We start from the raw sequence: 24,495 nt of genomic DNA, 5'->3' as shown, positions 1-24,495 counted from the left end.
TCATCTGGGGAGGGGGGGGGGGAAGCTATGATCATAAAAGCATTCTTGCCTTTGTCTAAGGTTATGTAGGTCGTAATTTCACCACTATGTGGCACTAAAGCAATTTTTTTCACATGTATAATTTTAAAGAGAATATTGCAACAGGCTATTGAGTTCTTTGCAAAATCTGAGTTGCTAATTATTAATTGACTTAATAACCTTAATGAGGTATCAGTGACCCGTTTATATGCAGTAGACCAATGGCCTGACCCTTGTATTTAGTGTTTTATAATATGCAATTTGCTCACAAGCCTAAGGGTTGTACAGTGGAAAAAACTCCTGAAAGCTAAATCAACAACCATTTAATAAAAATGCAAACAAGCAAAAGAGTTAGGTTTTAAAATTATTTTTCTAGAACAGCTGTATTAGAATATTTTCATAGAACTACAGGTGGCGTCTAGCAATATTTTTTATTATATTCAATCCAGAGTGGCACTTAAATGCCTTTGTTTGCAGAAGTCTGTGTGCCAAACTGATTTTTATGCAGAAGATATGAAACTATACTTTTTTACATATTATATGGTGCAATCTTCTATAAAGCCAGCTAAAGCTATCTTCATTGTTTTTGAATGAATGCTGAAACACAGCATAAAATACTTGCAGCCACAATATTTTAATCAATGCCACTGAAAGATTTCTCATTCAAAACCAACTGTAATCAATTATCACAAGGGTGAGACAAAGTCCCATTTGTTCAATCTGAGATAATTTTTTTTTCAGTAGACTGATAATTCTGAATCCAATTTCTTTTCTGTGACATATTTAATATCCTTCATTGTGACTTCAGCAAAGAAACTTGCGCAACTTCCTACGTACACATAGAACTTTTTATTACTTCCACACGTGGGTGAGCAGCATGCATACAGAGAGATATGATCACATTGAAACTTTGATATCATATACATACCAGCATAATGGTAAAATTTATTAATTCTACCAAGGTGACACAAGCAGATTCACTGAATATCTGTGTGATTAATCATACCTTTGGTTAGAATCATACTGTTGATGGGGGCATTAGAGTGCACTTAGCAAGGGTGAGTCCCATTAAACAAGAGAGAGTGCTAGCAGAGTGTTAAAAATCCTATTTTTGGGAGTAAAAGGGTGAGCTATAGAAACTCAGGAAAACCTTACTTCATGGTCTGGATTTATACAAGTCAAACTGATAACAGTACATTAATTATTGAAAGTTTTTTTGCAGTGGCACAGTGGTTAGAGTGCAGTACTGCAGGCTTCTTCTGCTGCCTGCTGGCTGCCTGCAATTTGGCAGTTCAAATCTCACCAGGCTCAAGGTTGACTCAGCCTTCTATCCTTCTGAGGTGGGTAAAATGAGGACCCAGATTGTTGGGAGAAAAGAGCTGACTCTATAAACTACTTAGAGAGGGCTGTAAAAGCACTGTGGAGCGGTATATAAGTCTAAGTGCTATTGCTATTTTTAAACATGCCAATTTTGTGATATAGAGATTTAAAAAACAGGCTAGTTCAGCTTGGCTTTTCAGAATTCCCCTAGCCAGTGTCAGAACTGAAATTCACATATCTTAAAGCTGCTGGGGTTGAGAAACACTGCTACGGAAGACTCTTAACTATGTTCAGAATCCAATCAAAATCTCATTTTAAATCAATGCTTTTCAGCTTCAGCAACTCTAAGATGTGTGGACTTCAACTCCCAGAATTCCTCAGCTAGTCTGCTCTTAGAGTTGCTGAGGTTGAGAAACAGTGCTTTAGATATGCAGTTGTTTCAGTCTTCCTACTGGGTATTGCTGAAAATTAATAAGGGGCTGTTTTTCACAGAAGTATTGTAAGATTTGTAGGCACAGTAGGTGCTTTTAAGAGCACGAACTGTACCAGATTTCCAGCAGTTTAAAGTTAGATCAAGGAATTGACAAAAGTTTGTTTACCTTCCCTGTTAATATAACTCTAAAAATATTTACCTTTTCTGCAGAATGGAATTTTGACAATTTTCAGAAAGATAGGTGGAAGGTTTTTATGTAGGAGTAAACTTTGCTGTTTGGGGTTATTTTCCAAAATGAACTTATTTCTTATCACCGTACAAATGAATTTATCTGTATTTGGGAAGGCACCTGCATGAAAACAATATAGTTTATATAGGTAGGTATGGGGAGGGGTGGGGAGAAACCTTGCTAAATTTAATAGGAATTTGTTTGGGAGAGAAGGATTATTCTAAGTACTTTTAAAGTAGACTGTGGTGTAAGAAATTAAAAAAGAGATTTTGCGGATATACATACCACAGAGTTCTTGTAAGTAAAGAACATGCAAAGTATCAACCATATGATGTGGGAGTGATGAATGAAAAGCAATTTAAGGAATTTGGGCTTGTAGCTGACGAGAACAAAGTTCACAGAAGTCTGCTTTATTTTTAAGGGATTAAATTGATTATCATTGAGAAATTACACAACGAAGGAATGCGTTCATGATGCTGTTTCCCCCACTTCCTCCCGCTTTAATACTCTCTGTTTCCTTGTGAACACTAAGTATAGGCAGAATTCTACTTCTCTAATTGAAATGGCTCCTGATTGTAAATAGGGTTTCAGATTCTATTTTAAGTGAAATGTGGTTGGTTTTTGTTTTTTTTTTGTTTACATTTATACCCCGCCCTTCTCCGAAGACTCAGGGCGGCTTACAGTGTATAAGGCAATAGTCTCATTCTATTTGTATATTTTTACAAAGTCAACTTATTGCCCCCCCAACAATCTGGGTCCTCATTTTACCTACCTTATAAAGGATGGAAGGCTGAGTCAACCTTGGGCCGGGCTCGAACCTGCAGTAATTGCAGGCTACTGTGTTCTTAATAACAGGCTTTACCAGCGTGAGCTAAATCGGCCCCATAAACATGGTGTTCATGTTGCTACAGTTCAGTTATATACTCAGGGTTCTGGACTATACCTGACATGGGGCAAGGTAAGGTCACCACATCAGACAGCTCTTGTTTTGGATAAAATGCAAAGACAACAAATTGAGGAATGAAGTAAGATGTTATTACTGCATGGTTACTATCAGGGATTGGGAATGGCAGGATTTTCTGCCTGGACCTTGCAAAATAATTAGTTTGGATTTGAACAACTTGCTCACAATAAGGGTGAATGCAGATATTGTACTTCAAGAAGTGATGGGCAGTGTCACTCAAAGCAAAGAGCAATGATGTTCAAATGATTTGCACGAGGCGATGTCTTCATGCAAATACCCCTTGTTTTCCCCCCCTGGTCCACCATCAACCAGGCCATTCTACCATTGACCTCCCACTTTTCTGGTGAATTCTAGCACGGATATCAAACTCGCTGCGTCATGTTGCTGTCACATGACATTTCACAACGTTTTCCCCATTTGCAGAGCTGGGGTGGGCGTGCCCTGCATATGACACATCCATTCCAAGGGCTGCCAGTTTGACACCCCTGAATTCCAGGGTGACGGGCTCGCCTTACCTGGGAATGTTACATTTGAGGTGTACAGTGACCTATCAGGCATGCTTTAATTTTGATTCCTGCTCTAAGTAGAGCATTAGACTCCATTAATTAAATGTCCCCTTACAGCTTTATGAGTCTACCAACTTTGGCTCTAAGAAGGGATAAGATGCATCAGTGGCAGCAGATGTCTGCACCCAAAAGTAAAATGGAAAGAGGAGTGTAAACAATCTGGAATGCTAACTATAATTCTGATCTGCTAACTATAGTAAAGAAACTGGGAAATATGACTCAGCCAATGCCTAACAGTTTAGAAGTGCAAAGGCATGATTTTTTTCTGCTAGAGATAAACTTTGTTTATGCTCCAAATCCTGAGATGATGAATAATTCACAAAGCTCAAGTAGAATTATAAAGAAAGCACATATCTAAGAAGCAATTGTTTGGTGGTGGTTTTTTTCTCTTGTATTATATCAGATAACCCCCAAAGTTTCATTGAGTAGTGACAGGATTTATTCTTCAAGGGAAGATGATAATTTCTTGAGGAATACTTTGATTAAAAGCCTTACAAGATGTCTAGCCAGCTCTCCTATTGCCTTAGAATGAGACACAATATATCCTTCTCCCAAAGTTAAAAAAAAAGTTCTAATACCTTTAAGTTCTCGATTTCATTTCAGTGTGTCCAATGTTATGAAGCTCACCTTGCTTTCAAGGTTTTTTTAAAATTTATTCCTTGGTGTAAATATAAAAGGTAAGATATATTTTATTATATGGCTGTTGTTTCATATTGCAATGGCTATCTAAATATTCATCGATTAATCCAGGTTGTTGATTGGACTTATATGTATTTAAAGTGACATGTACCACCTGATTAACAGCTAGACAATAAATTAAGAATAAGTAACATGTTTCTGGGCAAAAGTATGTATCCCTGAGTTAGCCTGTGGTTAGGGAACTCTGGGCAAAGAGGCATTGTCTGAACTAGAAGTAGGTGAAGGCTCCAATTCCCAATATTTTCTTAACTTTTTTTTATTTTTTCCCGTTTTATTTTCCCTTTTCTAATACCAGTCCTTGTCTCTACTCCTTTTCTCTGCACAATTGGCTACCAGGGAAGAGACCATGGACTATTGCAAGAAATTTGAACCGGTGACTTCCAGAAGCTTTTGAAAACAGGCTAAGAGCTACCTGAAATTTAGCCAAGAATGGCAAATTGTCCTGGGCTACATATTACCTTGTTTTTTTTAATCTTGTTCAATAGCAATAGCAGTTAGACTTATATACCAACCCATCACACTTTATATAGAACTCTCTGGGTGATATTACAACATCAACATATTGCCCCCATCAATCTGGTTCCTCATTTTATGCCAATTTCAGAAGGATGGAAGGCTGAGTCAACCTTGAGCCCATCAGGATTGAACTCCCAGCTGTGAGCAGAGTTACCCTGCAATACCCTGAGTCCCTTGGGAGATAGGGCGGTATATAAATACGATTAAATAAATAAATAAATAAATAAATAAATACTACATTCTTTTTTTTTTTATACTTTATTAAACTTTTTTACGTTAAAAGCATAAAAAAAAGGGAAAAAAAGGCTTATATCATTTAACAGCTTATTTGTGGTGTTTTTCATCTAATAATAATCCATGCAATAATGACAAACATTAAATTATACATATTTGTGTTCTTATTTTATCTATTGATTATGCTTAGTAACTAAATATTCCTATCTCCTTTCCATCCATCCATACCACCGTTCCCATATACCATAGAATACTGATGTCTCCTTATCCTTCAGACTCAAAGTTAGTTTGTCCATTTCTGCGCAATTCATAATCTTTTGTACAATAAGTCTCTCTGTGGGCACACATGGCTGTTTCCAACATTGAGCGAAGGTCATCCTAGCAGCAGTTAATATATGTAGTATTAAATATTTTATACTCTTCACGTATTTTTTTTTAAAGATCCCCAATAAAAAAAGTTCGGGTTCTAGATCCAATTGTTCATTCGTGATTTCTTGTAGCCACTTTTTAATTTTTAACCAATATTTACGTGCTTCGGGGCAAGACCACCACATATGGTAATATGTTCCCTCTTTATTTTTACATTTCCAGCATATGGGAGACATTTTGGGATACATTTTCGCTAATCTCGAAGGGGGCAGGTGCCACCTATAGAACATTTTATATGCATTTTCTTTGTATGCTGCTGATTTGGTTAGTTTATAATTTCTGTTCCATATTTTCTCCCAATCTGATAAATTTATATTATGTCCAATATTTTGACCCCATGCGATCATACATCCTTTCACTACTTCTTCTTCCAATTCTACTTCTAGCAAATATTTATAAATTTGGGTAATATTTTTTTTGTCTGGCCCTAGTAAAATTTTATCTAATTGCTGTGGTTTAAGATATATTCCATATTCTTTTATATCTTGTTTGTATCGATTTTGTAACTGAAGATAGGCCCACCAGTCAACCCGTAGTCCTTGTTCTTGGAGGTCCTGTAGTGTTTTTAATTTTCCATGAATATCTAATAGATCTTTATATTTTAGCATTTTATTCAAATCTAAATTATTTGGGTGAATCATTGCTTCCATTGTGGATAGCCAGATTGGGATTTTTATATAGTGTTTCTTTTTAACTTTAATCCAATTGTTTATTAGGGAATCTCTAATCAAATGTCTGTGGAAATACTTTTGTTTCGTATGGCCTGTTTCCCACAGAAAGGCATGCCACCCTCTCTGTAGGTCATGGCCTTCTATAGTTAGTATTCTTTTATTCTTTAAATTGATCCAGTCTTTTAACCAAACTAGTGTTGCTGCACTATAATATAATTCCCAATTTGGTAATCCGAATCCTCCTCTGCTCTTCATATCTTGTAAATATTTCATTTTTATTCTAGGTTTTTTCCCCTGCCAAATAAATTTTCCACTTGTTTTATTAAGGTCATTAAAAAAGGTCTTTTCTAATTTGACTGGAACAGTCTGAAACAAATATAGGAATTTTGGTAGTATAGACATCTTTACAGCTGCTATTCTTCCTAATAGTGACAGCTGCATCTTCTTCCACAATTCTAAATCTTTTTTTGTTTCTTGTAATAATTTGTTGTAATTATTCTCCTTTATTGCTTTGCAATGTGCTGACAATCATATCCCTAAGTATTTGATTTTTCTTCTTGTTTGAAGTCCAAGTGCTCTTTCCAGTTCTATTGTTTGTGGTTCTGTTAAATTTTTTGGTAGAAGTTTTGTTTTCTGTCTATTAATTTTCAGCCCTGCTACAGTTCCATATCCAATACTACATTCTAAGCACAGCACTACCAGGGTTGACATTATAACATTATAAATTATTATAACTATTCTAATGACCATATTTGTTCTACCTAATTACTTTATAGAATTTTTTCATTGCATATATTTTCTGAGAATAAATGAGTGGTATGTATGCTGATATCTGAGAACATTTGGGATCAATTTTTCCACCCAATGTAGAACTTGGTTAAATTCTGGTAGGCTAATCCCTGTTTCTCATCCTAACTTACTTTATAGAGTTGCTGCGAGGGTAAATAAATGGGAATGGACAAATTATATATACTGCCTTGATTCTCTTGAAGAAAGGTGGATACATAAATACAATACATGTAATCCTTGATTTATGATTGTAATTGAGCTTGGAATTACATTGTAAATTGTTAGGAGTATAAGTCAAGGCATTATGTGACTGGACTCAAAATTATAATTTTTTTATGACAGTTGTTAAATTAATGTGGTGGTCTTTAAGTAAATCCATTTTTTCCAGTTGGCATTTTTTCTTAAAAAACCAGAACATGCTGGAAACTGACAAATACATCACAAACCACAGTCATATGGCTTTGGGATGCTGCGAATGGCCATAAAGGTGATTTGGTTGCCAAACACCCAAAATGGAGTCAAGTGACCAGAACGATGCATGCACTGTCATAAATTTGAAAATAGTCAGTAGTTTTGGAGAGGTCAATCATAACTTTGAACATTCATTAATGTTAAATTATTCTTATATTATATTTTGAATATAATAATATTCAAAAATATTATTCTTTAATATTTTTTAAAAAAATGGTGAAGCAAGGAACATAGTTTAGGTGGCTTTAAAAATAATAGTTACACAGATAACTACTATTATCTGGGGATAAATCTCTCAACGAATGTATTAATGCAATATTTGAGTCCATAAACAACCAGGTCTGGCATGATTTTTAATTTTTCACAGGTTATTTGTCCAGGAAAAAGTCAGCGGTTCAGTTGGAACAATCACTGACTGAGAGATAAATATTAATATTATTTCCAGAATTTCACTATGGTCAAAATGCCAATAAAGTAGTTTCCATAATAAGCAAATAGGCTCCACAATAAGACTGATGTGTCTTTTTGCCTCCTGTGCCTAAATGAATTTTTTCTAGTGATAATGTTGATAGTGACAATAACAATTTTCATAGAAAATTATTGGCAGAACCTTGCTTGACTCAATTCAATTCACTCAGTATCTTTCATTATCATGTAGTCAAAAACAGTTTTTGTTATAATACTGATTAGATCAGGATCATTCTAAGTTCAGGGTTTCCCACATTAAATAGCTTTGCAATAATAACATGCTCTGGACAGTTCTCTGCATTTAAGAGACTGGAGATAATGTTTCTGAAACAGGCACTTAACATAATTATTGTTTGGACTACTGCAGTGAGTGATATCAGTGGAATGCAAACTTGTCCTTGTAATGAATCCCACCTGGTTGCTTGTTGCATTTTTGCCTGAAGAGCAGATTATGGAAACCATGGTGATCTGTTAGTCACCCATTCAGACAACTCTGCGGAGGTGCTTCCAAATTTTAGGATACGATTGTGTAGTTTGACAAATCTATAGATAGTGGCTGTGGTACTTCAAACACATTCATTGTCTTGGAAAACTTTGAAAAATCTGCTTCAATACAAAAAGACAAGATGTTCTGTTCCATCCCATTTCCTGCATGCTGCTTCACCAACTTTATAAGGAAAAAAAAGTGCTGAATTGTAATAAATCACTGGATTTATTTTTGGACAATTGGCCTTTACTTTCCTCACTCTCCTTTTTGATTGCTGATGGCTCTAGATAACATCCCCTCAAGCAATTCAGCTGCCACAGGAATATTGTCAATTATTGTTCTAAGTAGCCTGCAGCCACTGTCTATTTTTTTTAAAAAAAAAACCCACAACCCAGTTGTGTTCCATTTTCTGAAATTAATAGTCTGGTGACATAAAGTAAGCATTTGAATGCTAGATTTCTTGCTTTTTGAACATTTTTTCCAATTCTAGCAAATCACTGTTACACTAGTGGTGGGTTTCAAATTTTTTTACTACCGGTTCTGTGGGTGAGGCTTGGTTGGCATGGCATGGCTTGGTGGGCGTGGCTTGGTGGGCATGGCAGGGGAAGGATACTGCAAAATCTCCATTCCCTCCCCAATCCAGGGGAAGTTTACTGCAAAATCCCCAGATCAGCTAGGACTCGGGAGGCAGAAAATAGATGGGGGCGGGGCCAATCAGAATTTTTACTACCGGTTCTCCGAACTACTCAAAATTTCTGCTACTGGTTCTTCAGAACTGGTCAGAACCTGTTGAAACCCACCTCTGTGTTACACATAATCAGTAGAAAAGCATAGTCTGAATGTAATCATTTGGAGTGAAATTAGGGTGATAACTGCCTCACAAAGTTACCTAGAATCAATTTCAGCTTGTGGAAACCAAGGAAATAGATATGATTCTGAATTTCAGATGCTTCTTTAAGAGAGACCAGAGTGCCATCAGTCTGGAAAGAGATCAGTGGACTGTTTGTTCAGTGGACTGAACAATTAATCAGTGGAACAACTTGCCTCCAGAAGTTGTGGATGCTCCAACACTGGAAAGTTTTAAGAAGAAATTGGATAACCAGTTGTCTGAAATGTTATAGGGTCTCCCATCTTGGCAACTTTAAGACTTGTGGACTTCAACTCCCAGAATTCCTCAGCCAGCTTTGCCAAGATGGGAGACCCCTGGTAAAGGGTTTCCTGCCTGAGCAGGAGGTTCAACTAGGTCTCCTCCAATTCTGTTATTCTGAGATAATAGTGTGCTCTCTCTTAAAGAGGCCATATCTCATCCGCTTTACTGGAGAATTATTGTCCTAACCCAAAAGTGCTTTTCAAAAGGCAACTGAATAATCTGCTGAGTGAGTGTTTTGCTTCTCATTCAAGTAGCTTCTTGAGAACTGAAGAAACTTTTTGGAAGAGAAGTGAAACGTTTTCAAGGAAAAACTAAGACTGTCCAGTTGCCTTTTGAAAAGCACCTGTGGGACAACCATGATTGAGAATCCCCATAGACATTAGCTCTGTTTCTAACTTAACTTTTTTGGTGATGAGTCATCACTCGACAGATGATCCAGGTACTTTTCAGTTGGAATTCCAACTTGATTATGAGAAAGAAAAATACATTGTTGCCCTAGACAAACCACATTGGAAATTGAATGATGCGACTGAGCTCTTCTTGGTTCTATTAGACTTCTCAGTGGCCCTCATTATCAACCACAATGGTATTTTATGGGCTGCTTACCCAAATGCTAAAATGCTTCTGAATATCACTACTCTAATCCCTTGCCTTGATGAATTGGATCTGTGATGCCTCAGCTTTTCAAAACTTTATTTAATGATTTTAGAGATAGGAACTCCTTTTCTGCAGGATCAGTTGGCACCAGAAATAAGTGTCCTTGTTATTAATGTTTATTAGTAGAGAGAAGAAAGCTTTTAAAAAACTAGTTGGTTCAGTTGGTGTTTGGGAAGTCAATAATCTATATAGTTAGGATGCTGTTTTATGCTTTATTGTTTCTTTTGTGTTATTGTTATTGAATTGAAATACACACATGCAGACATGCAGACATACACATCCTCTATATCATTGATGTATTGTTATATATATATATATATATATATATATATATATATATATATATATATATATATATATATATATATATATATATATATATATATATTTGGTTATTTGGGTTTTCTCTCGCGTAAAATTGGAAGTGTCTTGGCGACGTTTCGACGAAATCCCATTCGAAATGTCACCAAGACACTTCCAATTTTACGCGGGAAAAAACCCGAATTTTCTGTATGTATGTATGTATGTATATGTATATGAATTACGTATATATGGAGTGGGTTGCATGCATGAATTATACATACATTATTGTTATACAGCTGTTATAAGCCACTTATTCACTTCATTGAAGTGGCATAAAAGGCCTTGCAATAAATGAAAATAAATCAATAAACAATCTGAGGTCTATAAGAACTTGATCTGTAAACAGCTTTTCAATTATTTCCTGTGCTTCTGGCTGGCTTTAAGCCATAAACAGCTCAGCCTGTCAGGATTTACCATTACAGGGGATGAATCTAGCAGACAGCACTTAAATCTATCAAACCTGGAGCCAGAATTGACCTTTAGAATCCCTGATTATCTGGCAGACATTAAAGGAAGAAGTTTTGCACTATTTAATTGGCCAGGCATTGAGGCTCATTGTTGAGTAACTACTCCATCACAGAACAACTGTAAAAGAAAGTAGAGTATTAACATTATATTAAAGACATCACCTACGTCATCATTTGGCCTGCCTTCAAAATGAAGAGGAGATAACAGCAGCAGGCCCGGTTTGGTTTTGCTTGCTTTACTCCTTGCTTTTGGTGAACTTCAGATACTTGCTGTTATTTTTATACTTTAGTAATTTTAGATACATTATGAATGCCTGTGTGACATGTAATTGTGGCCTTGCTGTGATAATTATTCACGACGGAGTAGTAATTACTATAGCAGGTTCTAAGTATAGCATCTTTGCGTGCCTGCTGGAACTTGCCCTTTTTATTATAAAATAAAAATCCCTGGATCCTCACATTTGTCCACCGAAGCAAAACTGCCTTTCCATTTCAGCCGAACTTGTTATGTCTCCACTGAGATATAAAGCAGAGATAGTAGTGAATTAGTGAATTGCAGTTGTTATCCCCTTTCTCAAAAAGATGCATTCGTGTATACAGACACATTGTCAGCATGAAAGATCAGTTCCACACATGAAGGTTCAATTAAGTTGATTTATTGCTAAAAGCCTATGCAAGTACCATATTTTTCGGAGTATAAGACGCACCTTAGTTTTTGGGGAGGAAAATAAGAAAAAAGCTGATTGGCAGGTGGATCGGCCTCCTGGACTACCCCCAGTCAGCTGTTTCCAGAGGTGAATTTTAGCAACAGGTTCCTTGGTTGTAAGCTCTGTGCCTTGCTTTTTTTTTTGCTTTTTTTTATTGCCTCTGAAAGCCTCCAAAACAGCTTCAGAAAAAAGGCCTCTGAAGCTCTGTTTGGGGGCTTCTTTTCTGAAGCTCTGTTTGGGAGCTTCTTTTCTGAAGCTTCATTTCTGATGCTTTTTTCAGCCTCTGAAATCTCTGTTTGAGAAGCTGGGCAGGGCTACATTCGGAGTATAAGATGCACCCAGATTTTCACCCTCTTCTTTTGGGGAAAAAGGTGTGTCTTATACTCTGAAAAAAACGGTAATCATTTCAACTAACTATATGGCACTTGCTTAGAGTTCGATAAGGGTCAATGGCACTCAAGAGGGATTGGTTCTCTTATGGCTGCATCGGGATTCTAGGCTGATCCCCCTTTTCATTCCACCCAGAGGTTCTACCATCCCTTCTCCTACACGCATGTGTGGCAGCATTGATGGGGAGATGCTTTGCATTGGCATCAAGGTGAAATTAGGATCCAACATAAATCTTCCTTGAGGTTTACAGTTAAATTTAGAGTTGGGAATATAATTTGAACTACATTTCATGGTTAATTGTAGTCCTTAGGTTATGTTATAATTGGCATTCTGTGCCAGGCTGAGAGTTAAGGTAGAGGTTTATATTGGCATTATGGTAAATACAGGGTTTATACTCAATGAAATTTAAATTTTGTGTGATGTTAAGTTTCTGTTGTGAACGATAGTCTTAGTTTTATATTACGCTGAGAACTGAGTGCTCAGTTAAGAAACAATGTTTACACTGGAGTTAGGTGAAATGAGCATTATGGTTAGTCTTCCTTAAAGTCTATAATTAGAGGATTAACATAAAAGTGAAGTTTGGTGATTAGAATTTGTTTTAGTTTATCTTCAAACTAAAGGGCAGAACAACTTTTAGAGTAAATATTTATATTAGTGTTAGGGTAAGCTAGGAGTATGGTGAGATTTCCTTTAGATCCATTGTAAAATGTAGTTCTAAGTTTACATTAAATGTAAGCATTAGAGTGAGTTTTAATTGGTAGTGATAGACTTTATCCTATGGTCTGAAATTAAGGTTAGGATTTTTTTTACTTATGTGAATTTCTTTATAATTTAAATTTATAAGGCCACCCAACTCAACCGGCTGATATAAACAATTTGATGGTGTCCCATAAAAGCAAATCATTACACTTTTATACATAAATGTTCCAGTGGTGGGTTTCAATTTTTTTTACTACCGGTTCTGTGGGCATGGCTTGCTTGGTGGGCGTGGCTTGGTGATCATGTGACTGAGTGGGCATGGCCAACTTGACGACACTCACAGCCACTGCCACTCAGTCAAATGACCACCCAGCTAGGAAAAGTTTTTGAATTTCTACCTATCTACTTATTTTCTACCCAGGCTGGCCTAATCTATCAAAGACCTCCTCCTGCATGCTGCCCCACCCTCCCTTTGTCAGTCACACGCATCACCCCGTTTCGCCTCCTTCAGCGGCCCTAGCCCTAGTCCTGCTTCCTCCCCCACCACTGCCTCTTTTCTCGGGCTGCTTACCTTCCTCCCATGGCAGCTGGTCCAGAGTCTGGAAGGCAAGCTGACCTCTGGTAGCTTTCGGCGGCCTCCAGCCAGCTGCTGCTGCCAGGAAGTGGCTCTCAAACAGGCAGTGGTTGGGAAGCTTCTCCCAGTCGCATTGAAAAAGAAAAAGCCTCCCAGTCGCCACCTCTTGGAGAGCTGCTAAGCGGCTGCTGCAGCTGATCTCTGGCTGCCGAAAGCTACTGGAATTACCAAAGAAGACACTGCCATCACCACCCTGTTCTTCATGCCATCCGCGCATGGCATCCTATTGCCTGCTGCGTCACACTCGGACTGACACAGCAGGCATGGGATGCGACGGCAGTGGCTTTTTTGGCTTTTTCTTTTTTGATGCGATTGCGAGAAGCCTCCCAGCTGCCGCTTCTTTGAGAGCTGCTTCCCGGCAGGCGGGTGGGCAGGGGGAGCTAGTTCGGGGGCATGGCTTGCCAGCAGTCGCTAATGGTTCAGTGACCCGGGCCAAATTACCACTATCGGTTCACCCGAACTGGTGCGAACCTGTAGAAACCCACCACTGAAATGCTCCCTTCCACACTGCTCCATCCCAGCTACAGTTTCAAAGTCATGGTGACATATATAATTTTTACAGTCTTTAAAGGTATATAAACCTACTAAAAATCTCCAAATCTGTAAACACTTTAAAATGCATGCACACACATTCTTGCACAGTTATTTAATTTGCACAGTGGTTCTTAAGATAAAATTAATTACCTAAGAAAGATTTGCCCATACCTAATTCTATCCTTGGCATAGATAAGACATTTCACTTTCTTGGGCTGCATTTCTATTTTGTATTTGTCTAGGAAGGTGTTACAGGCCATTGCCAATAATAATACTAGAAGAATCAAGACCATTATTTTATCCATTTTTTTCCCAATAGAGAAGACTAGGAGTGCTTTAGGGGGAAATGAATATGTTAATCTCTATGGATACCTATTACCATGCTAAACATTAAATAAGATTGGACCAGATTAATATCTGATGGAAGCCTGCCAGTTCTCCATCTGTTGGCAACAAAAATGGATATACTGCAGCCTAGCCAGAGAGGGATGTGGTGGCTCAGTGGTTAAGACGCTGAGCTGGTCAATTGGCACTACAGAGGTTCGAATCCCTAGTGCCACGTAACGGGGTGAGCTCCTGTTCCTTGTCCCAACTTCTGCCAACCAAGCAGTTTGAAAGCACGTAAAAAATGCAAATAGAAAAATAGGGACCATCTTTGCTGGGAAGGTAACAGCGTTCCGTGCACCTTTGGCGTTTAGACATGCCAGGCACATGACCACAGAGACATCTTTGGACAGCGCTGGCTCTTTGGCTTTGAAATGGAGATGAGCATCACCCCCTAGAGTCAGGAATGACTAGCACATATATTCGAGGGGAAATTTTACCTTTACCTTTAGCCCAGAGAAGGGGAAGGCTCGAAAGGAGGGAATATCCACTCAGGTTGTTTTCAGAATACAAGATGTTAACTCAATGGGAAAAATGAGAAACTACAGGCAGGAGCACTGAAAATCTTGCTATTATTGGATGCTTTTGCCAAATACGTTTCCATTATTTAAAGTCCATATCCTGTTCGAAAGTGTGCACTGGTCATAAAGTTAGATATTCCAATTAAAATGAATTAAAATCATGTCCTTAATGTTTCTATGTTTGCTTCTAATCTTCCCATTCTACCCGAGTTTAAAATATGACATCCAGTGATTAGTGCTTTTTATTTACTGCTTTTGGAACAGCAATGAAAGCATCTAATTTTATTTTCTGATCTTTCGTTCAACAGAGGTTTTCAATAGCAGTTTGAAGTAATTGGAAATCTGATGTGTAACATCACGATTTATATTGCTTTTCTTCCTCAAGTTAACTTCTGAGACTTGTTTTAAATATGAAGATAAAATGGAAAGTATCCTGCTATCACTGGCAATTTTTAACATGATTCCTTATTAACAAGCCCAACAAAAGGAATCTGTTGATTCTTTCTTTTCTTTCTTTTTTTAAAAAGTTTTTTATTAATAATACAAATTAAAAACATTGGACACGGTTTAGACATGTTCATCAAGTTTTACTTTGCAACAGATACACTTCCTTATCGCTGTACAAGTTTATACTATTTATCCCATTTCAAACACGTAAATTCTTTCGTCTGTGAAGGTTACATCAATACCAAGTTCATTCCTATTTATCACAGAAAATTAACATAGAAATTTCTAAACATTCAATTCATCAATAATCCTTTATCCCGGCATTCCTTCAATAATAAAATTTATTCCAGATTTCATAATACTCTGTTTTGCTCTTATCCTTGAGTTCCAGAGTCAACCTGTCCATTTCTGCATGTTAATATTTTAGCTAATACTTCTTCTTCTATGGGGGTCTCTTTATTTTTCGATTTTTGTGCAAAGGTCAGTGTTGCTGCTGTAAGTATATGTAGCATTAGATGCGTTGTACCCTTGTTATACTTGTCCTTTATAATGCCCAATAAAAAGAATTCCCGTTTTAATTCTATATTTTGGGTTAATATTTCTTCTAGCCATTGTTTTATCTGTTGCCGAAATTCGCTTTTGGGCATTCCCATCACTGACTCTTTCTTTTAAAGGTATGTTCAAATGATCAAATGCTTGCCATAATTCACCTAAAGTTATAGATAATTTATAGACTGGGAGATGTAAAATGTAAAGTAAAATGCTCACAAATATATTTCCAATCGTTATTTGTCCTTTCTTATTACAAGACACGAATTATTTCTAAAATCTTATGAACCAAAATGAGGAATATACTGCCCAACTTTATAAAGTCATGCAAATGAAGGAGCAAAACTCTTCATCCATGAAATACAAGCCTTCCTTCTTTTATTTCTGCCTCTATAGGGAAGCTATAATTTCCAGCTTTAAAAATGGAAACTACTTTATTTCACTAGTGATTCAGAACCCTGTCTTCAACCCATTAAGATTCCATAGAAATACCCTTTAGACATTATTTGGGGGAAAAATATCTGAACAGGGTTTAAATTTAGCTGTGACTCTAGTTCATATCTTGTCCACAAAGAATTGAAGGATGAAATGGAAAGAAAGGATTATTATGTTGATTCCATATATACTAAATGTGCACCAGGAATCTAGAACCATTCTATTTGTTTCAGTTATACTCTGCAGAATCAGAAGTAAACTGCTATGATCCGGGAGGAAGGGAGGAAACAAGCAAACAAACAAGGAGACTTGTGATTTGGGATCATCACAACTATTGTAGTCCAAATGTATGACTGAAGAACTGGAAGTAAGAAATGTAAGCTAGAGAAGCTAAAAGCATGAAAAAAAGGAAATACATCTAGTTCTGATTTAAGGCTCTTCACTATGTCTCTTCATACCGTTAAATCTTGGAAACCATCTCTGATGACATCTGTTCCTGATACTGTTACGTCATCATCTTTTTTCTTTTGTAATTTTCACTTCTTAGAGCAAGGGTCTCCAACCTTGGTAACTTTAAGCCTGGTGGACTTCAACTCCCAGAATTCGCCAGCCAGCAAAGCTGGCTGGGGAATTCTGGGAGTTGAAGTCCACCAGGCTTAAAGTTGCCAAGGTTGGAGACCCCTTTCTTAGAGTATCTCACCTGCTCCATCCAAGTAAGACTTTCTTGGTCTTCCCTTTTCTCTTAGCCCATCCACTATTCTTCCACAGTATTTAATGTTATTTGCAGTTCCCTCTTCATTCAGTATCTGTATATGGCCAAATCAGTTTAAAGTACATCGCTTGTACCAGTCTTTTACTTTGTATTCATTCTACATTTATCCACTGTCCAGTGATTCTTGACCTTTATTTCTTCTTGTTTTACTATATTCACTTCCCAAGTATACCATTTTCTGTCAAGTTTCACCCAGACCAATACTTGAACTAGAAAGATTGCAGACAACGATATAGATCTTTATAAGGTGGTTTTATTGCAGATACTAGAATAAGCCATTAATAATGAAGAAAAGTAACTGCTTCAAACTGTAAGATATCTGAAAGCTGTAGAGATCTGGAAATAGGAGAATAGGCTCATAATTAACTCTCATAAGAACAAGTAGCTGTTGATTGTTAAGACATTGGATCCAAAGTTTTCCGTTTTTTAATTCCAAAGCAAAGAACTCAATGTGCAGTGTGAGGCTAGGCTTTTGCTCCAACAAAAAATCACATCCATAGATTAGAAGGCCCAGTTGTTATGTGCTAACTTCTAGATCAGGAAGCTCTGCCCATGACCATTCATGCTTTGATCAACTCATAATTGGATTATCACAATGTGGTTTACATGGGACTGTCTTTGGTTACCACTCAGAAACTTAAACTGGTCTAGAAAACAGAGGTACAGATCCTTCTGGGCATCTCAATATGTCCATATAGCATCTCTTTTTATTTATTTATTTTTGGAATATGTACTGTTAACCAATATCCTTTTGAAGGCAAGTCAAATCATGAGAAGAATCTTGGAGTCCTAGTGGCAAATTGGCCAGCAATGTGCGGCAGCTGACAAAAAGGCCAATAGTTTTGTTGCCATGAAATAAAAAAAGATGTTGAAAGATAATTAGGGGACTGAAGGCTAAAACATGGAAAGAATGGTTGCAGGAATTAGATATCTCTAGTTTAATGAAAGGAAGGATTAGGAGTGATGTGATAGCAATGTTCCAACATCTAAGGGTTGCCACAAAGAAGAGGGTAGTCAACCTATTTTCCAAATTACCTGAAGGCAGAACAAGAAGCAATGGATGTAAAGGAGAGGACCAACCTAGAAGTAAGGATAAATTTCCTGACAGAACAATTAATCAGTGGAATGACTTGCCTCCAAAAACTGTGAGTGCTCCAACAATGGAGGTTTTTTTTAAGAAGAGATTGGAAAAACATTTATCTGAAATATTATAGGATTTCCTGCTTGAGCAGGGGATTGGGTCTAGAAGACCTCTGAGGTGCCTTCCAACTTTTTTATTCTGATAGAGCATAGGTCCAAATTACATATGACACCATCTGCCAATATTTCTGCCTATCCTCAACATGCTCCAGGTCCCATTTTTTGGCAATATCTCCTACCCTTTAGGGTAACAAGTCTTTTGAGCCTCTGAAAATCATTAAAGACTTTTTTCCCCTGTTGGAACTGGCAGCAGTATGACCCATTCAATGCACTTTCCTGGAATTTTATGCATTTATGTGCTTTAGGGTGTTGGGTTTTTTTTACAATTTGTTTTATTGTGTTGTTTTTAATTGTATTATGTGTACATTGTCTTTAGTCAAGTAGGTGGCTATATAAAGCAATAAAATCAAATCAAATAAAGAAAAGTAAGATAAAGAGCCTTCTATCCATAGGTACCTACTGGTCTTTGACCTGGATTTTTGAGTCCAAGAAGACCTCCAAAAATGAACCTGTTAACTTTGGGAGATCATAACCCCAGATCAGTGGTGAAATCCAAATTTTTTTACTACTGATTCTGTGGGCATGGTTTGGTGGGCATGGTGTGGCTTGGTGGACATGGCTTGGTGGGTGTGGTTTGGTGGGCATGGCAGGGGAAGGACACTCGTGGCTCCCATATAACACCTCTCCTGCGCAAGCTGCACTGGCTACCTGTGGTCTTCCGGGTGCACTTCAAGGTCTTGGTTACCACCTTTAAAGCACTCCATGACCTAGGATCGGGCTATTTACGGGACCGCCTACTGCTACTGTTTGCCTCCCACCGACCCGTGCGCTCCCATAGAGAGGGCCTCCTCAGGGTGCCGTCAGCCAAATAATGTTGGCTGGCAACCCCCAGGGGAGGGCCTTCTCTGTGGGGGCTCCCACCCTCTGGAATGAGCTTCCCCCAGGACTTCGACAACTTCCTGACCTCCGCACCTTCCGCCGCGAGCTGAAGACGTATCTATTCTTCTGCACAGGACTGGCATAATAATTATTATGATTATTATAATTATTATGATTATTAATTTTAATGGGGTTTTATGGTTTTAATGTATTTTAATTATGGGCCAAATTTAATAAGTTTTTTAATACTGGTTTTAATCGTATTGTATTCTTGTAGTCTTGGTTTTATTTGGCTGTGAACTGCCCTGAGTCCTTCGGGAGAAGGGCAGTATAAAAATTTAATAATAATAATAATAATAATAATAATAATAATAATAATAATAATAATAATAATAATACTGCAAAATCTCCATTCCCACCCCACTCTGGAGCCAGCCAGAGGTGGTATTTGCCAGATCTCCGAACTCAAAATTTCCACTACCGATTCTCCAGAACCTGTCAGAACCTACTGGATTTCACACCTGCCCCAGATAAAACATGTAACATGTCTTAGCTGACTTTTATTTTGATTCCAAATTAATTCCACCTTGACCCGTTTCAGCCTGAGTTTTTTTACCCCATTCAGATCCTCATAGCCCCCAGTGCAGGATTGCTATTTACAACTGATCATCATCAGGATTCTGATAATACCTGATATTTTGATGCAGGTGAGTTCTTTGAGTACCTTCATGTCCTGTTAAATAAAAGGGATTAGCAGCACCCCAACCTTCTACTATGTTAACAGTAACTAACCCTGGAGGACAGAAGAAAACCTCTGCAACAGAGTTCTCCGTACTCACCAGATCATGAGATGGTCCAAAAGTTTGCCAAGACTACAAGTATCAAGAGCAGCTGTGAGATCAAATAGAAACAGATGTTTAGAGGCTTAGTTTCCAGCTGTTGCTCATAAATTCCAGGTTCAGAGGCAAGATGAGCAAAGAGTCAAACTTCAAAATGAAGAAGCTGACATTTCTTTATAAGTTTGTAGTAGCCAGCCATCTTACAGATGTGGTATTAAATAATATGTTGGACTTTGTGGAACCTAATTGGCTCAGCATTATGGCTGCAGTTAAGATGTAGCTCCTGAATATGAGTAAAATTTTCAGCATGTTGCTTCAGTTACAGAAGAGGCACTTTTGGCATGCTGAATAATTAGCCATATACAGAATCGTTTCCCATCTGGCTTTAGCTAAGAAATAAACATCTGTTCAACATCTGTTAAAAGTTAAAAAAAATGCTTTGGAGATCTGAAAAATTAGGGAAATTGCTAGTATGCGATAATCAAAAATCATCTGGTGAATCAGCATAATGTAGGTTTTCATAGCTTTGTATTTATTGATTGATTTAAAGAAAAAAGATGAAAATGTTAGGCTGGAGTTTACCCTGTAAACATAAGCACAGCTGTTCCATAGAGCCTGAGTTTTAGACAAAATCTCAGCCCTGCCATCTGCCAACTTACAATGCTGCACTGCTGAAGCTATGTTGTCTTTATCCAAGATAACAGAGTCCAATACTCTATTTTAGAATGATGAATGAAGTTTACTTTATATCATAGCATGCACACTTCCCAATGCATGCACACCACCACCCATATTGGATTGAAAGGTGTGCCTAGGGACCAGAAATCTATTATTTCTCCCACATTTTTGACCAGCTGAACAATTGGACTTAATTCTTGCCACTTGGCTACAAGATTCAAAACATTCCCTTTTGATCTTTTATCAGAATTATAATTGTACTCAATTTAATTTTCTGGTTATTGTGCAAGTTTACATCTCAACTCCATTATTATTATTTTTTACACATGGCTGAATGAGAGCTTAATGTAATCTTATGGTAGAAACTTTAACACTAAAGACTAACAGTGCCACATTTGATCCCAGACTTGACACCATGGTTAATATAAATTTTTATTGTGTCCAAAGGCGATTGGAACCAGTGGAAATGGAGCTGCTGAAGAGTTGTTTCTTTTGTCCTGAAATTCATGGGACAAGTGATGTGGCAGGTTACTTCCATACTTTGATGAAGTTGCTGGCTGAGTCTGAACCTCATCCAGTACCACTGACTTTTCTTGGGGAAAAATAATTGGTTCTTGTAAATCAAACCAACCACTTAGATATCTAACACTCAGGGATGAAATGCTCCTGGTTTGGACCGGATTGCCCAATAGCAACGGCGGCAGGTGGTTCGGAGAACCGGGAGCAAAAATCCCTGCCTCCCCATGCCCAGCTGAGCCACACACTCATCAAGTTTTTTTTTCTTTTAAAAGCATTTTTTCTTTGGCCGAAAAAATGCTTTTAAAAGTAAAAAAAAAGCCTCTGATGATTGTGCAGTTCAGCTGGGATCGTCAGAACCCTTTAAAAGCATTTTTTCTACAACCACTTCAGCTGAAGAAGTTGTAGAAAAAATTCTTTTAAAAGGCTCCTCTGGCGATCCCAGCTGAGTTGCCTGATCATCAGAGACTTTTATAAGCATTTTTTACAACCTCTTCAGCCGAAGAGGTTGTAGAAAAAATACTTTTAAAAGTAAAAAAAAAGTTGGCCACGCCCACCCAATCACATTACACCCCCCCACCAAGCCACGCCCAGAGAACCGGTAGTAACAAATTTTACATTTCATTCCTGCTAACACTCCTACTTTACAATTATTTTTTCATTTTCTGATTTTCTCCCTTTGCAAATCTACTTGCAAAGACTGTGCAAAGTTCCTTAGAAGTGTTTTCATTCAGTGAGCCTTAAAATGAATAACGCCTCAAAGCAGATTCTCACACTGGAATGGCAACTTGTTTTGATGCAGTTCATAAGATCAGGAGGTTTTGAAGTGCTTTACATTCTTCAAAAGTGCTTTACAGATTCAATAGATTTCCTGCTTCTTCTGTAGCCTTTACAAGCAATATTCAATGTTGAAATTATGCTTCCATATAAGGAGAATACTGAAGGAATTGTTGAATGTTACGTTGGTACTTCTGACATTGATGTGAGTAGTTGGCCAATTATCACCTCATTAAACATCCCCAGTGTGGCTGTTCATAGAGAAATGGGTTTACTAAAGGTAAAGCAAGGCATGGACTAATATCTTCAATTTATGACTAAAGATGTTTTTCTTTCCACAGATTCTCTAAGTCCCTTAATACCTGCTGACAGTTTTACATCCATTTAGAAACACAAGAATGAAGAGAAAATACTTTAGTGTAGGCTGTTGAGTGTTGAGGAAATTACACCACAAGCAAACCAATGCAGTACCATAAAGCAGAAAAAGGTAGATGTTAATAACCACTTTGTTATATGCCCCACATATATTGTCATAGGCAATGAAAAATTACTTTGAGCAGTTGCCTCTTTTTAAAAAATACTACAGAATATTTACCACTCATCTAATTTAATATTCTTTATGCAATGGTAGTAGAAGGAAAATTCCTAAATACACGTGAAATTGATAGCAATTTGGGTGCCATTAAAATATTGGCAATTCTCAATTTCTCAACTCTCAATTCTTGGCAAACAGATGGGGAAGAAATGGAGGTAGTGACAGATTTTGTTTTCCTGGGCTCCAAGATTACCGCAGATGGGGACTGCAGCCAAGAAATTAAAAGACGCTTGCTCCTGGGGAGGAAAGCTATGGCAAATCTCAACAGCATTCTAAAAAGCAGAGACATCACTGTGCCAAAAAAAATCTGTACAGTCAAGGCTATGGTTTTACCAGTTACAATGTATGGCTACGAAAGTTGTACCATAAGAAAGGCTGAGCGCCAAAGAATTGAGGCCTTTGAACTATGGTGCTGGAGAAGACTCCTGCAAGTCCCTTGGACTGCAAGGCAATCAAAGTGGTCAGTCCCAGAGGAGATCTTTAGAAGGCCAGATCCTGAAGATGAAACACAAATACTTTGGCCACCTAATGGAAGAAAGGTCTCACTGGAGAAGAGCCTAATGCTGGGAAAGATTGAGGGCAAAAGAAGAATGGGACAACAGAGAACGAGATGGCTAGATGAAGTCACTGAAGCAGTAGGCATGAACTTAAATGGACTCCAGAGGATGGTAGAGGAAAGGAAGGCCTGGATGAACGTTGTCCATGGGGTTGTGATGGGTCGGACACGCCTTCGCAACTAATAACAATAAAATATTGGCACACAATCTGATTTACTGTAACCTGTATAAGAATACCAATAGTATAATATTGCTTCTGATTAGGAATATTTCTGGCACCCTGATGAACTTTATGCTAGATATCTTTTGGATGACCAAGACACAAAGTTTTTCCCTTCCATTTGTAATTCAGAATGCAAATGTATGTTTAAGTAGATCACGGTTGTGTTTATGCCAGGTAACTTGCTCATAATGCCTTTTCTTGTAAATTATGAGTTCAGTTGTTCCTCTATTTTGGTATGTGACTGTAATAAAGTTCTTCTCTCTCTCTCCCTCCCTCCCCTTCTTCCTTTTATCTGTCCATCCACTCTTGGTGTATAGCTGTTTTTTTTAATTAAACTCTTTGCCTACTACAGGTTTTTTGGAGTAGCAGAATTTCATTCACTGTATCAACTCTCATCTTTTTTTTTATGTGGATAGGTATCAGCCCTAACATCGTTCTCTTCTAAACTAAAGGAATGGTACTTTTCTGTGGTGGCCCAACCAATGCAGATGAAAAGTCAACTTAATTTTTAGCCATCAGAAAATGGGTTCCAGGTTGATCAAGTCAAAATGTACCCTTGGGTGAAAGCTCCTGTTAATAGGAGCTATTCATATTCATTTTTAAATTTCCATCAGTAAATGAACACCAGGTTAACACTTTCAGACACATCAACTTTTTGCTCTTTGAAAGAATTGAACTAGCTTGGCTATGATTTGGTGTCAGCCTCTTTCTCCGTAGATTAGTTCCTATCAAATTACTGAGTTACATAGGTTCACACCCACACTCCATCAATATCTCTATAAATACTCCCATGTCTCAATTCATCAAACAGAAAAGGGAGACAATGACACAGAACATCACAACAAACTGCAAAATTCTATTCTGGATTGTATTTATGTTTAATTGTCCATGTTAAATGTAGAATATTAAAGAAAAATAAACCTGTGAAGCAGGGTGAATCAAAACAACCACAAGAAAGCAAAACTCTGAAAGAAAAATCATGTATTAAATGGATTTTGAATTTTGCCTGTGTTTTATAACTGAGAAGATTATTCTAACTGACATCTTAAATTCTGAGGAGATTGTCCTGTGGAATGCACATGGTACCCCGTCTCAATTTTAATCCCAGTTCTGATGAGATTTTTAGTGAATTAATTTTGCATTAGGTTGAAAATAATTTCGAGTGAGAGCTTTCAAAAAATGAAGCATGAAAATTTTAGTTTAGCCAACTCCTTAGGAAACTGCCATT

Source organism: Ahaetulla prasina, chromosome 6, assembly GCF_028640845.1.
Source record: "Ahaetulla prasina isolate Xishuangbanna chromosome 6, ASM2864084v1, whole genome shotgun sequence".
NCBI lineage: Eukaryota > Metazoa > Chordata > Lepidosauria > Squamata > Colubridae > Ahaetulla > Ahaetulla prasina.
The sequence above is the reverse complement of the archived record's forward strand: the minus strand, read 5'-3'. Positions refer to the sequence as shown.